This window comes from Schistocerca cancellata, chromosome 2 (genome assembly GCF_023864275.1).
Source record: "Schistocerca cancellata isolate TAMUIC-IGC-003103 chromosome 2, iqSchCanc2.1, whole genome shotgun sequence".
Taxonomy (NCBI): domain Eukaryota; kingdom Metazoa; phylum Arthropoda; class Insecta; order Orthoptera; family Acrididae; genus Schistocerca; species Schistocerca cancellata.
The window spans coordinates 891847595-891862126 of NC_064627.1; the positions used below are offsets into that span (position 1 = coordinate 891847595).

Below are 14532 nucleotides of genomic sequence, written 5' to 3' on the forward strand. Positions count from 1 at the left end.
ACTGATAGACAGTGTGGGATCAGCTCAGACATCAATGCTGTCCCAGTGCCAGTATCCGGGATATCAAGGACCGTTTAAAACTGTCGCAGGTTAGCTTGTCTTAATGGAGGATACAACAGCTTTGTGTGTCACCTTTCCCAACAAAATCAGTACCTGTCTTCAGGCAAGAGGGAGCGCAGCATCATAGCGATTAGTAACCTTATACTACCAAGTTGTTTGTAAATTTTACTTGATTTTTTATACTGAAATAACATCGCATACACTCTAAACCCATGAAGTTTCATTTCGTTTCCTCATCTGCTTCTGGGTGCTTCACTTTTTTTAGTCAGCCAGCACATCTAAGTGAGAGGATTCATATTCAGGTAAGCTACGGTGTGCAACATTTTTTCATCTCTAGTATTTTTGCCACAGACATGGTGCTCAGTTGCAATTTGGTTGTGTTTTATTTGTCTTCATTTCACTTTTTTACAGAGAAATCTGATGACAAACCAGCTGCTGTTCTAATATCTTCTACTCAACCAAGTACTAATCTGATTGGTGAAAATCAGCTGACTTTGGGCCACTACAGAATGTTTGTTGTTGTGGCCAACTTTAGAGACATATTGTGCACTGTAGCAATAAGTAACCATTGTGAAAACACTGTTGATTCAAGTCTGTTGTTGTGCATAGTGATTGTTGTTTAGAAAAATGAATGAAATGGCTGTACCCGGTCATTCTATCACCTTGTCATCAATACTTATGCCACTTCTGTGACTCATTAATCCATTAAATGTTCCTTTTTTAAGCTATCAGCTGGCTGTCCTGGGAGGAGGAGACAGGGCTTCTCTTAGCACTCATTGTGCTGTGAGCTAATTGCGAGCTTTTGCTCCCAGCATCCTCCACAAATGGCCACTTTGAAGTGTGCTATTAGTACATCCTCTGTAATGCAGTATTCTGCACTGCTAAGAAAGAGGCAGCAATCTCCTCAAAAGAAGTCAGCTGATGCCAAATTAGGCGGGGAATTCGAGAACTGACAGTCTGTTGTGCTACAGTTCTCAGAAATAAGTGGAGCAAGAGCAGCAGTTATGAAAGATTCATTCCGCTGGACATGTTTTATATTTTATTTCTCCATTCTGTTGTGAAACACATTAAATCAGCAACTAACGGCTATGCAAAACTGGTTTACAACAAACTGAAGACAAGAATGTTAATTGTTTGCTATCCTAAGACTGGTTATGTCCTTTGTTCGAAATGTACACTGGTAAAGGACAAAATAGTAGCAATCTTTCAGAGCTTGCTTGCTAATTATTTGGGTAAAGGCCATGCCGTTTGTATGGAGAGACTTTGTAGTTCGAAAGCAGTTTTTTGTTCTTCACAACAAAATAAAATGATAGCTTTAGGTACTTGCTTGTCTAATTGGAATGTACTGTATAAATAAGTTGTTTTAAAGAAATTCGGAAGACATGAGTCTTGTGTCAATGAGGAGAAATCACCTGCTTTATTTGAAATGGAAGGACATGAACAATGTACCATGGCTTTCCTCAGTGCACAAAATTACAATCTCCGACATTTCTATTTGTACAAAGGATGGTGTCAAGACCAAGAAAACCAGATGCTGTTTGTGATTATAATACGTACAAAACAGGAGTTGATAGAAGTGATCAGATGATCTCTTATTATTCTTTTAAGAGAAAACAAATGAATTGGTGGAAAAACTATTCTTCCACTTGTTCAAAATGGCTGGAATAAATGCTTTTGTTCTGAATCATGGGAGTAGAAATACTAACGAAAAGAATGGCTGCTATTATTCCACCTTTTTGTGGAAAATTGGCTAAGAACACTTCCAGGAAGGCACAACATTGTCTCAAGAAATTGTTCTTTGTACATCTATCAGCAATAGTCTTGCAAGACAACACTTTCTTTATAAAATTCCTGCAGCTGAAATGAATCAGTGTCCAACACAAGACAGCATATGTTCAGAGAAGATGAAATGATCTGCTGGCAAAGCAAGCAGGAAAGAAATAAGTTAGTATTGCCTTGTTGCAACAAACTCCTTTGCATTTCAGAATACTTCAGTCTTTACCATACAAAATCCAGTTATGTGTGAAACTGCACAAGAAGTCACCTCACACGTTTTTTCTGAAAGGGTAATTATACTTTCAGTCATCATTATTGTAAATTTTGTGATGTATCACAGAACTAAAATAAAAATTAAAAAACAAATCTTGAAGCTTGGTAATTTTAATGTGTATTGTCCATTAAGGTAAATTGAACACACATGTGCCAGTAACATTTTAAATAATGTCCCTAAATTTTTCTATGTGGCTAGACATCAAAGTGTTAATTATAGCCAGGGGTCATATCGTGTAGAGACTGTGTATAGATGTGCTGGAACTAAAGTGACAGTAGGAAGTCAGTGACATGATGGAAGTCAAAAGCATAATAATGCAAGTGAATGACAAACTAGACAGACAGTTGCATTAGTTCTGACCTTCAGGACTCCAGCATTGCTCGAGTGTATAACAACAGGACTGAAGCCTGAAAGTGAAACCATAACCCATTGTACTGTTTCAAGTGTCAGCACTGTGGACATACCAACACCAACACCACCACCACCACCACCACATGTAATGGATAGGAAACATGCAGGAACTGGAGCCAAACTGCAGATGGGAACCTTGTCCAGCTCCTCTGTTTGAATGAACTACAAAAACGATCATGCTGATTGGAGCTGTGACTGTCAAGTCATAAGTTAACCTCTGATTGGCCATTAAAAATAAGCAGATGCTCAAAGCTTCTTGGTGCAAGCATGGTTGGAAAAGGGATTTGAATGTTACATTGCATCAGTCAGCTCTGTTTCATTCGTCAATGTGTAAGCACCAAGCGATTGAAGTGGACAGTGGTATTGTGTGTCACGCATGCTGTGAGGTACGTTCTGCTGTTTGTCTTCTGCAAGCAGGAAAAGTCAATGGTGCTGAGATTCATCATTGATTGGTTTATGTGGGGGGTGAGGCTATGACTGATGGTGTTGTGAGGAAACGGTGCAGAAAATTCATGGCAGTAGCCCTGTCAAGATTGTGTGTGCAAGACATTGGTTCACAATTTCTAAACTTTCTGAAGATGTGCTTCAGATTCTGAGGACAGCCCTCTTTAACATTGTCACAGACAGGTTAGGTTACCATAAATTTTGTGTATGGTGGGTACTAAAATGTTTAAGTGATGTTCACAAATCTGAAAGAAAGGTTTCGGCATTGTTGTTAGCATCCCACTTAGTAAATGAATCAACTTCATTTACTTCTGATACGATGGATGTGGAAGAATTATGGGCAAATTTTAAACACATTGTAAAAAATGCATTGGAGAAGTATGTGCCGAAAAGTGGGTTATGGACGGAAAAGACCCACCGTGGTTTAACAGCGCAATTTGGAGAATGCTCAGGAAGCAAAGACAATTGCACTCGCGGTACAAGAAAGATCAGGAGAATGAGGACAGGCAAAAGTTAGTAGAGATTCGTGCTGCTGTAAAAAGAGCAATGCGCGAAGCATACAACCACTCCCACCGTCATACCTTAGCAAAAGATCTTGCTGAAAACCCAAGGAAATTCTGGTCTTACGTAAAATCGGTAAGCGGGTCGAAGGCTTCCATCCAGTCACTCACTGATCACTCTGGCCTGGCAAAAGAAGACAGCAAAATGAAAGCTGAAATTTTAAATTTAGCATTTGAGAAATCTTTCACGCAGGAGGATCGTACAAACAAACCGCCGTTTGAGTCTCATACAGATTCCCGTATGGAGGACATGGTGATAGACATCCCTGGGGTTGTGAAGCAGCTGAATGGGTTGAAAATACCGAGCAACTGGAAAAAAGCGCAGGTGACACCTGTACATAAGAAGGGTAGAAGGACAGATCCTCAAAATTACAAACCAATATCCTTAACATCGGTTTGTTGCAGGATTCTTGAACATATTCTCAGTTTGAATATAATGAATTTTCTTGAGACAGAGAAGTTGCTGTCCATGCATCAGCACGGCTTTAGAAAGCATCGCTCCCGCGAAACACAACTAACTCTTTTTTTCACATGATATCTTGCGAACTATGGATGAAGGGTATCAGACGGATGCCATATTCCTTGACTTCCGGAAAGCGTTTGACTCTGTGCCCCACTGCAGACTCCTAACTAAGGTACAAGCATATGGGATTGGTTCCCAAATATGTGAGTGGCTCGAAGGCTTCTTCAGTAATAGAACCCAGTACGTTGTCCTCGATGGTGAGTGTTCATCGGGGGTGAGGGTATCATCTGGAGTGCCCCAGGGAAGTGTGGTAGGTCCACTGTTTTCTATCTATATAAATGATCTTTTGGATAGGGTGGATAGCAATGTGCGGCTGTTTGCTGATGATGCTGTGGTGTACGGGAAGGTGTCGTCGTTGAGTGGCTGTAGGAGGATACAAGATGACTTGGACAGGATTTGTGATTGGTGTAAAGAATCGCAGCTAACTCTAAATATAGATAAATGTAAATTAATGCAGATGAATAGGAAAAAGAATGCTGTAATGTTTGAATACTCCATTAGTAGTGTAGCGCTTGACACAGTCACGTCAATTAAATATTTGGGCGTAACATTGCAGAGCGATATGAAGTGGGACAAGCATGTAATGGCAGTTGTGGGAAAGGTGGATAGTTGTCTTCGGTTCATTGGTAGAATTTTGGGAAGATGTGGTCCTTCTGTAAAGGAGACCGCTTATAAAACACTAATACAACCTATTCTTGAGTACTGCTCGAGCGTTTGGGATCCCTATCAGGTCGGATTGAGGGAGGACATAGAAGCAATTCAGAGGCGGGCTGCTAGAGATGTTACTGGTAGGTTTGATCATCATGCGAGTGTTACAGAAATGCTTCAGCAACTCGGGTGGGAGTCTCTGGAGGAAGGAGACATTCTTTTCATAAATTGCTACTGAGGAAATTTAGAGAACCAGCATTTGAGGCTGAATGCAGTTCAGTTTTACTGCCGCCAACTTATATTTTGCGGAAAGACCACAAAGATAAGATAAGAGAGATTAGGGCTCGTACAGAGGCATATAGGCAGTCATTTTTCCCTCATTCTGTTTGGAAGCGGAACAGGGAGAGAAGATGCTAGTTGTGGTACAAGGTACCCTCCACTACGCACCGTATGGTGGATTGCGGAGTATGTATTTAGATGTAGACATTCCTTCAACATTACCATGAGGACGGGGAGGAATTTCTAAACATTATTGTGACAGGATGAGGCATGACTGCACTATGTGAATTCTGAAACTATGAAACAGTTTGAACAGTGGAAGCACACACATTCTCCCAATAAGCTGAGAAAATTCAAGCGACACTGTCAAACTGTAAAATGATAGTTACAGTTCTCTGGCACTGTAAAGGAATTTTGACAACAGATTTCATCAAAGCTACACATGATAATACTGTGAACCCACAGGTTTGTTATGTAGCTCCTAAGAAACTCCAAAGGCCAATCCAAAACAATGGCAATATATGGATTGCCGAAAGAGCCACATCTTTTTATGTAGGAGAGTGAATTCGACTGTGAATCAAACTAAGGAAAACCTCAGCCTTTTTAGCTGAGAGATTTTTCAGTATCCTCCCTGCAGTCCGTGAGACATGGTAGTTGGTAGATAGTGGTGCCCAGTTAGAAGCTGTGTTCCTTGACTACTTTAAGCGATTTGATACTGTTATGCACTGCTGCCTAGTGAGCAAAATATGAGCATATGGAATACCAGATCAAATGTTTTATTGGACTGACGAACACACGTCATTCTCAATGGAGAGAAATATCAGATGTAAAATAAGACTTTGGGCATACTCCAAGGCAGTGTTGTGTGTCCATTACTTTCACAATTCATAGATCAGTGACATACCAGAAAACATGGAACATTCCACAAGGCTTTCCATGGATGATGCCATTGTATAGAGAGAACCTGCAATACTAGAAAATTATAGGGAATACCAGACTTTGGGCATACTCCAAGGCAGTGTTGTGTGTCCATTACTTTCACAGTTCATAGATCAGTGACATACCAGAAAACATGGAATATTCCACAAGGCTTTCCATGGATGATGCCATTGTATAGAGAGAACCTGCAATACTAGAAAATTATAGGGAAATGTAGGAGGATTGACACTTGGTGCAGGGACTGCAGTTGACACTCGGCGTAAACAGATTAAACGTATCGCATACACATAGATAGAAAGGCACATTATTGTATGATTACAAAATTGCAGAAGTCACTGGAACCTGTTACCTCAATAAAATATCTAGGAGTATGTTTATGAAGTGATTTATAGTGGAACTATCGCATAAAAGTAATTGCAGGAAAAGCAGATTGGAAGAATTCTCAGAAAATGTAGTCAGTCACCAAATGAGGTAGTGTACAGAACCCTCATTCGAACAGTTGTTGAGTATTGCTCATCAATACGGGATCAGTACCAGATAGGATTGATAGAGGATATAGAGAAGATCCAAAGAAGAGCAGCATGTTCCAATGCAGTAAGCATGAAAGCATCACAGAGATGATCAATGAACTCTCATGGGACGCTGCAAGAGAGGTGTTCTGCATCACGGTGTGGTTTACTGTTAAAGATCCGGCAGCATACGTTCTTACAGGATTTACCGCTACTGCCCAGGTCTGGATACCGTCTCAAGTATACTTACGGTGTATTCAACGAATGTGACGAAAAGAGTGTAAGAAAAATTAATGCCAAACTTTATTCATATTTGTGCCCAGCAAGAGTGTGAATAGAGCACTTATTTGGCGGAGCGGACATAAGAAAGAATTATGATAATATGGGGGACCAGAATCAATACTTTCGTAAAATAGTGCTGTGAGCTCTGATTATTTAACAGCACACAACTCACCAGCTTGTTAATATAGGATTGCGTGAGGCACTTTTAGAATTGTTGAAATTGATGTCTACGTGGAGCATTTATGGTGACAAAAAAAAAGTAATCTCCGGGATTGTTTTTTATGTTATCACATTAAAATATTGCTACAGGATATCTTTACTGTAGTGAAATTTAATTAAAAGAAACCTTTGAATTAAAGACAGTATTTCCTTTTTTGTAGGGAATAATCTTTGTTTTGCCGAGAAGTGGCCAATGTCTGTATTGAACTGAATGTTCTTAGTTTTTACTTTAATACCAAATAAATTAATGCATTCACTTTTTTTTCTTTACTAATTATGATGCGAGTCTTTTAAAGTGTCCATTGATGATGGAATGCAATGAAATTATTCCTATGCAAGATGTCTGCCAAGAATGGTAGATTGTTCGACTGTCCTTGTTTATCTAGTGTAATGAAAATCTCGAAAATAAACCTTGTTCTTATTTCTGCATGAAGGTCACCATACATATGAAAGAAAAATGCACTATTAGCATTCATTATAATATATTATTCGAAATTCACAACTTAAAATATGAAATGGCTGCCGTAGTGTGCGTTATCTTCAAGGCTAGCACATAGTGAGTAATAACGCTGGTCTTTTTGGTTTCTTGGACCAGCGAGTAAAAGAACAATTACATTACTGCATAGATTCTATACAGTTATCTTATAAAGTCTGTTTGTACCATTACTATTTCGTTTCATTACAAATTACCGTTATGACAGTTAATTACACCTGCAGTTTCAGAGTTTTACAATTGTCATTTTACTTTGTTTTGTGTCAGACTTGTTGTTGCGCGATTGTGTTCTATACCATGTATCGGTACAATGAGTCAACAAATATAATGCATCCTCCTAAGTATATCTTGCGATAAGACCATGATGATAAAATTAGAGAGATTCAATCCCACATGGAGGCTTACGAGCAATAGTTCTTCCCGTGAATTATTTGTGACTGGAATAGGAATTGAAGGAAGTGTCAGCGGCAGACAAACTACCCTCTGCCACACAGCACAAGGTGATTTGTGGAGTGTGGATGCAGGCATAGTACGAAGGGACTATCACTTCCCGAAGGCCTGGCTTGATAATCAATACTTCATGACCGATAGTGTGCTCAAGGTTGCTGAAGTGCTAGGTGACACCATTCTTTGATGAAGTGATTAAGGAGCTGATATCATGGTATGGCAGATATTTATACTTGAGAGGTGACTTTGTGAAGAAGCAATATTAACATTTAAATACAGATTGTATATATAAAAATATATATTTTTTCTGTTTTTAATAGCCAGTCAGATATTAATTTATGAATAGCCTTCATACTTTTGACAAAAAGAAAATACAGGAGAGAAAGGTCATAGTGAGAATACCCTACTTGGTAGCTAGAAAAATGTAAGTGGTTCAGAAACAGCTAACATTTGGGACATCATTTACTTTGGTGGGCAAAACTGTGGTTCAGATAAGGCATTCTTCAACACACGTCACTAGCTGAAGCTCTCACAAAAACCTGTACATGCAAATACACTTGTAATGATAGAATTGCCACAGACAGTTGTCTACCATACAGGTAGCTAAGCTCACAGACAAACTCACTCCCGCTGCTACAAGTACAACCCTAAAGGCAGACAGACAAAGGTGAGCAGTGGGTTCGCAATGACGAAGTCACTACCATCTCCATCAAAAGAGAAAAGCAGGGCGAGGAGGTTGAGAAGGAAAGTAAACAGCCTAATGCAGCAGTGTATGCTGCACTACTGTTGTGTGGCAAATCTGAAGATGAACCTCATTCTGTTTAGGCAGATTTGGCGAACATAGGGCTATCGAACTGGGAATTGATGTGCACTGCCAGTTCTCCATAACTGTAAGTTCTGCACATGCTTCAGCAACCATGAAGCAGTGCACCAGTGGAACATGGTGTGTGGAGATAATCACATGTGAAGGCCACAAACGCTGCTGTTAGGCAGCACATTGGCATAGTGGTGCAATAATGGTCAACTAGTGTGTATGCAGTGACAGTGAAGCAGGGGTTCTACACGAGCCAAAGGCTCACCATGTTCACATAATTCCACAAGCAATCTATTCATGCCAATACCTAGACCTAAGGTGTATGGCCAGCAGATACCTGACGGGGCATGCCTGAATTGACACACAAGTTTGCTGAACTCTTCACTGCTCACTGGGTCACTGAGCTTGCCTACTTGTTGTGTTGCTGTGCTCTGCACTGAATTGTTTTACTTTCAGATGGCTACAGCACATGTAACCAATTGATGAAATGCTATACCGATGTCTTGTCGTAAGAGTCTTACCATATGTTGACATAATACCAGGGGTGGTTATCAGGTTGTGTGTTGTCAGTCGTATGCCTTCAGAACGGTAATTGAATCACTGTGTCCCAAAATACTTCTACTTTGTGGCATTCTGAACAGCAACAAAGCCTACCTCTTCGAAGAAGTTCCGTCACCAAATTGAGTACAATGCTACTCCAACAAAAGTTAGCTATGAAAGTGCTGGAGTCTGACACACCGTCCCATTTAGAAACCCAGGTCTCTCCTGAATTCATACAATGTCAGTGACTGTTTCTGAATACTGTGCCCACGTGCTGTGAGCAAATACTAGGTCAGTCGATTCATATGTACACTTGGTCTCCAATTGTTACTGTTGTCCACACTCCTTGCACTCGTTTTAGCTATTGACACTGTTCTGTGACATCACTAGGTAACATTCGTCAATGCAACAATGATATTATTGGGTTTTACTATCAGATTCATCTGTGTGTCCAGCAGTGTCAGTATAGATTTACAGATATAAGGTTACTAGGGTCTGGAGTTGATGGTTTTCTTCTGCATCTAAATTATGAAATCTGTGCACCATGTTCTGGAAGATACCAGTAAGCACTTACATACTTCCATAAGTACTGACACACAAAAGGATTTAGAGACTAGATTATATACCACAAGAATCTATGGTGGCAGCCCTATCAGTTTTACCTCATTTTATTAAATCATAAGCTAACGATCCCTAATTTCAGTCAGGAGAACCATGCCTTTCCTAGTACTCATTACATACCTCCCTCCCCCCTCCCTCCCACCTCCTCTCTCCCACCCCTCCCCTCCCTCCCGCCCCCTCCCCCTCCATTTCCCCCTCCCCCTCCATTTCCCCCTCCCCCTCCATTTCCCCCTCCCCCTCCATTTCCCCCTTCCCCTCCATTCCCCCTCCCCTTCCAACCCCTCCCCACCCCCTCTCCCTCCCCAACCCTTCCCCCTACCCATCCCCCTCCCCCTCCCCCTACCTATCCCTCTACCCTTCCCCCTACCCCTCGGCCCCCCCACCCCCGCCCTCGCCCAGCAATACAGCCAGAGTAAAATATCCACAACATTCCTCATATTTCATAAACAGTTTGAGATATCGAAATGAAATTTTGGCAAATGCAAGCACACAAAGAGGAGAGTATTTTGCCATATGATTATTATGCAGAACTTCATTATCTATCATGTTATTCCAATAACTACAGACTCTTTCGATGAAAGAATTTAATTTTTAAGTGCCATTGACAGCTGGTGAAATGAGAAATGCCATGGGTTTTGGAACAAGGTAAATGAAGTCATTACATGCTTATTTTGTATTGAGAATGTGCGTTTTCATAACATGCCAACCTTACTTTTCTTCAGTTCCTCACTTAATAAGTCACTAGTTCAGAATTCCCTCACAGTTGCGTCTGTACAACATGTTAGCGAGTTGCGACTGTGTAAACTTTGCTGAGTTCTGGCAAAACATGCAAATTTTATCATGGCAACAATAGAAATGTGTATGTTTTACTCAAAATTCGTCGCTCATGACACTTCTCTGAAAGTTACAAAGGATTAACAAGCCAGACGAAAATAAATCGCTGCATTTTCGTTGGAATTCTTAATAGATACTAACCAAAGCAGAGGTGACAGATCTTTTTGAACGGTCACCATACAGATGTTGGTTTGAAGGCACCCCACTTAATATATACAAAACATGTGAGCATACACTTCAGTTTAGAATAACACTTCCCCTCCAGCACTCATTATTTCCCCTACAGCCCCTGCCGGCAGCCCCCACCACTACCGCTCTCCCCACACATGCTCTGTTGTCTGCTCATATACTGGCCACGATGTTCTGCGTGCACTATACAGCTTGGGACTCACTGTTACCACCATGCTGACATGTTGTTTACCATTTCTTGTTACTTCAGTGTAAAATGTTCAGCTTATGCACCACACAGGCTCTGCAATAATAATTGACAAATCTTATACTTAAGAGGTGCTCTTATAGCTCCCACCTGCGCAATCTTAATACAACACTTAGGCCTGTGCACACAGAGTGATACAAAAGAAACATTTTGTCTATGTGAGTCAGGTGTCGAACTCGAATATCTGTGTAGTTAAATAGTGCTCCACAGACAGCAAGGCTGCAGAGTGGCTCACCAGTAAATTGCATGCAACATGTTTCCCACCAGTTGTCAAGTGATCTCCTTTGTGTTGTGTCTTCAAACTCAGCTCAGTATCAGTATAATTAAAAGACTATCTTCGTACGGGAAGTGGAAAACCATGCCATTTTATACAGCTAGAAGCCCCCAGGCTACTGTATGAGGGATATGCCAGAGAAACCATGGTGTGAAGTGGGAAAAGAATTTCAGGTACTGTACATCTGTTGTTCAGAATAAAATCAGCAGTTTGTTAACAGGAACAAATGGACAAAATATTTAAATGACACTAGGATTATTCTTTTGTGCGAGTAGCAGCCTGTGTCATTCTGTAAAATTGAGGGAATGCTGAAAAGTAATGCTTCCAAATTTTTTTATGTGAAATCTCATAAAGCTTTTTGAATAAAACAAATGTTGTTAACATTCTACATTTTTTTTTTTTCGTGTGCACATATTTATTTCTCACATAATCACCCTGGCAACAAACACATTTCTCCCAAGAGATCAATTTGTTGATACTGTCACTGTAGGAATGTTTGACATGGTTGGAGCCACAATCTCGCCTCTGCTTGCACCACTTCATCATTATCAACGTGAAGTCCTCGAAGGTGTTCTTTAAGTTTTGGAAACAGATGAAAATTGGATTGGGCCAAGTTCATCAGACTATATGGAGGATGATCGATGACTGTGAACCCAAGGTGTTGGATTGTTGTAGATGTCACAGTGGTCGTATGTGGTCTGGTACTGTCATGCTGAAGGAGAGCATGCTCCACAGGTGGATGAACTCTTCAAATTTGAAACTTGGTTACAGCATGCTGCTTTTCACGTACCAAAATGATTATGTTATACGCTGCCATGTTACACACTAGAATTTGGAGCCCTCTAGCGGCAAAGGGCTCCAAATATGCAGACATAAAGAATAAAGATGTTGAATGTTAATAACATTTGTTTTATTTTTAAAAAATTATGAGTTTTAAGTAAAAAAAATTTGGGACATTATTTTTCAGCACACCCTTGTACGTTGTCAAGTGGAAATGACAGGAAAATGACAGAACAGCCACAAAATCTTTGATACATGTAAGTGCAGTGGTGTACAGATACAAATGATTTAATGTGCACAAACTACCATCACCACATTTCTGTATATAAAAGTCTTAGGATATTTGGGCTTTCAAAACAGTACAGTCTTTCTGCAAAAAGCAATGAATTTTGAGTCTGTATGTTACAGCTCCTTAAATGCTACATATAGCCTTCAGTTTATGTTTCTGTGCATGAATGAATGAATCAAGAATTTTCTTCATTTCTCATTCATGTGTAATTATAATAGAGAACCACATCTTCCTCTCAGCTTCAATCTGTAGTCAGTAAATCAGGTTCAACCAGAAGATGCTGAAGTGTGAAAAAATTGTCCCTCTCTTCCTACACTCACAAGGCAGCTGTGGTTTCTTGTTGCGGAGTTGTCCTGTGTACAGAATTGTGCCACCATCCAGTTGCCGATTTAGATAGCCTATCCATTGTTTTCCTTTTGTCCCTATGTGTGTGGACGGCCTTACTCATCGGTCACCATGCAAATAGCACTTAAATCATCACCATTTAAATCTCCCGATATCAGGCCTACACGATTTTTCGAGTCCTCCCATCCTTACAATCTTCTTCTTCTTCTTCATGACATGCTATATGCTATGCTGGTATATTATTATCAGTGGTAATTTTTTTGCTATCATGTGAGTTCTACACAACAGATGTAATGTATAGTGATGTTGGTATGCCCTATAACACCGTCTTCTGTCTGTTCAGTGTCTCAACTCCATTAAAAAAAAAAAAAAAAAAAAAAAAAAAAAAACCACCTCCCACATGATGATGTCAGAAATCCTTTTTAAAGTAGAACCACAACATTGCAACATCTGTCAAGTCACTGGTCCACTTCTGACTCTTCCTTTCCTGTAGAGCTGTATCAGTGGTAACTTAGAATTCTTGGCCAACTCATAACATTACAATTTGCCAGAAGTTCTTTCATGAAAGATAAGATTCTAACTCTGTTTTGGGGTTCCTTTAAATAATAAGTAATCATATAACACAAATTAAGTTGGGTAACAGTAATGTCCTCCATGAACCATGGACCTTGCCATTGGTGGGGAGGCTTGTGTGCCTCAGCGTTACAGGTAACCATACTGTAGGTGCAACCACAACGGAGGGGTATCTATTGAGAGGCCAGACAAATGTGTGGTTCCTGAAGAGGGGCAGCAGCCCTTCCAGTAGTTTCAGGGGCAACAGTCTGGATGATAGACCGGCCTTATAACATCAACCAAAATGGCCTTGCTGTGCTGGTACTGTGAATGGCTGAAAGCAGGAGAAACTAGAGCTATAATTTTTCCCGAGGGCATGCAGCTCCACTGTATTTTTCAATGATGATTGCATCCTGTTGGGTAAAATGTTCTGGAAGTGAAATAGTTCCCCATTCAGATCTCTGGGCAGGGGACTACTCAGGACATCATTATCAGGAGAAACAAAACTGGCATTCTATAGATTGGAGCATGGAATGTCAGATCCCTTAATCGGGCACGTAGGTCACCAAATTTTAAAAAGGATATGGATAGGTTAAAGTTAGATAGTGGGAATTAGTGAAGTTTGGTGGCAGGAGGAACAGGGCTTCTGCTCAGGTGAATATAGGGTTATAAATACAAAATCAAATAGGGCTCATGCAGGAGTAGGTATAATAATGAATTTAAAAAAAAATAGGGATACAGATAAGCTACTGTGAATAACATAGTGAATGCATTATTGTAGCCAAGATGGACACGAAGCTCACACCCACCACAGTAATACAAGTTTATATGCCAACTAGTTCTGCAGATGAGGATGAATGGAGGAAATGTATGAAGAGGTAAAAGAAATTATTCACATAGTTAAGGGAGACGAAAATTTAATAGTCATGGGGGACTGGAATTCAATAGTAGAAAAAGGAAGAGAAGGAAAAGTAGTAGGTGAATATGTACTGGGGGAAAGGAATGAAAGAGGAAGCTGTCTGGTGGAATTTTGCACAGAGCATAATTTAATCCTAGCTAACACTTGAATTTAAGAAACATGAGAGAAGGTTGTATATGTGGAAGAGACGTGGAGACACTGGAAGGTTTCAGATTGATTGTATAATGGTAAGACAGAAGTTTTGCTCCTGATGCAGGTGGTGCA

General features: G+C 40.2%; 1 protein-coding gene across 1 annotated transcript in view; it reads left to right on the top strand.

The window, feature by feature from the left end:
• Nucleotides 1-14532, top strand: part of LOC126162835 (structural maintenance of chromosomes protein 4-like) — a 320394-nt gene that overhangs the window by 52677 nt on the left and 253185 nt on the right. The window lies entirely within an intron of this gene.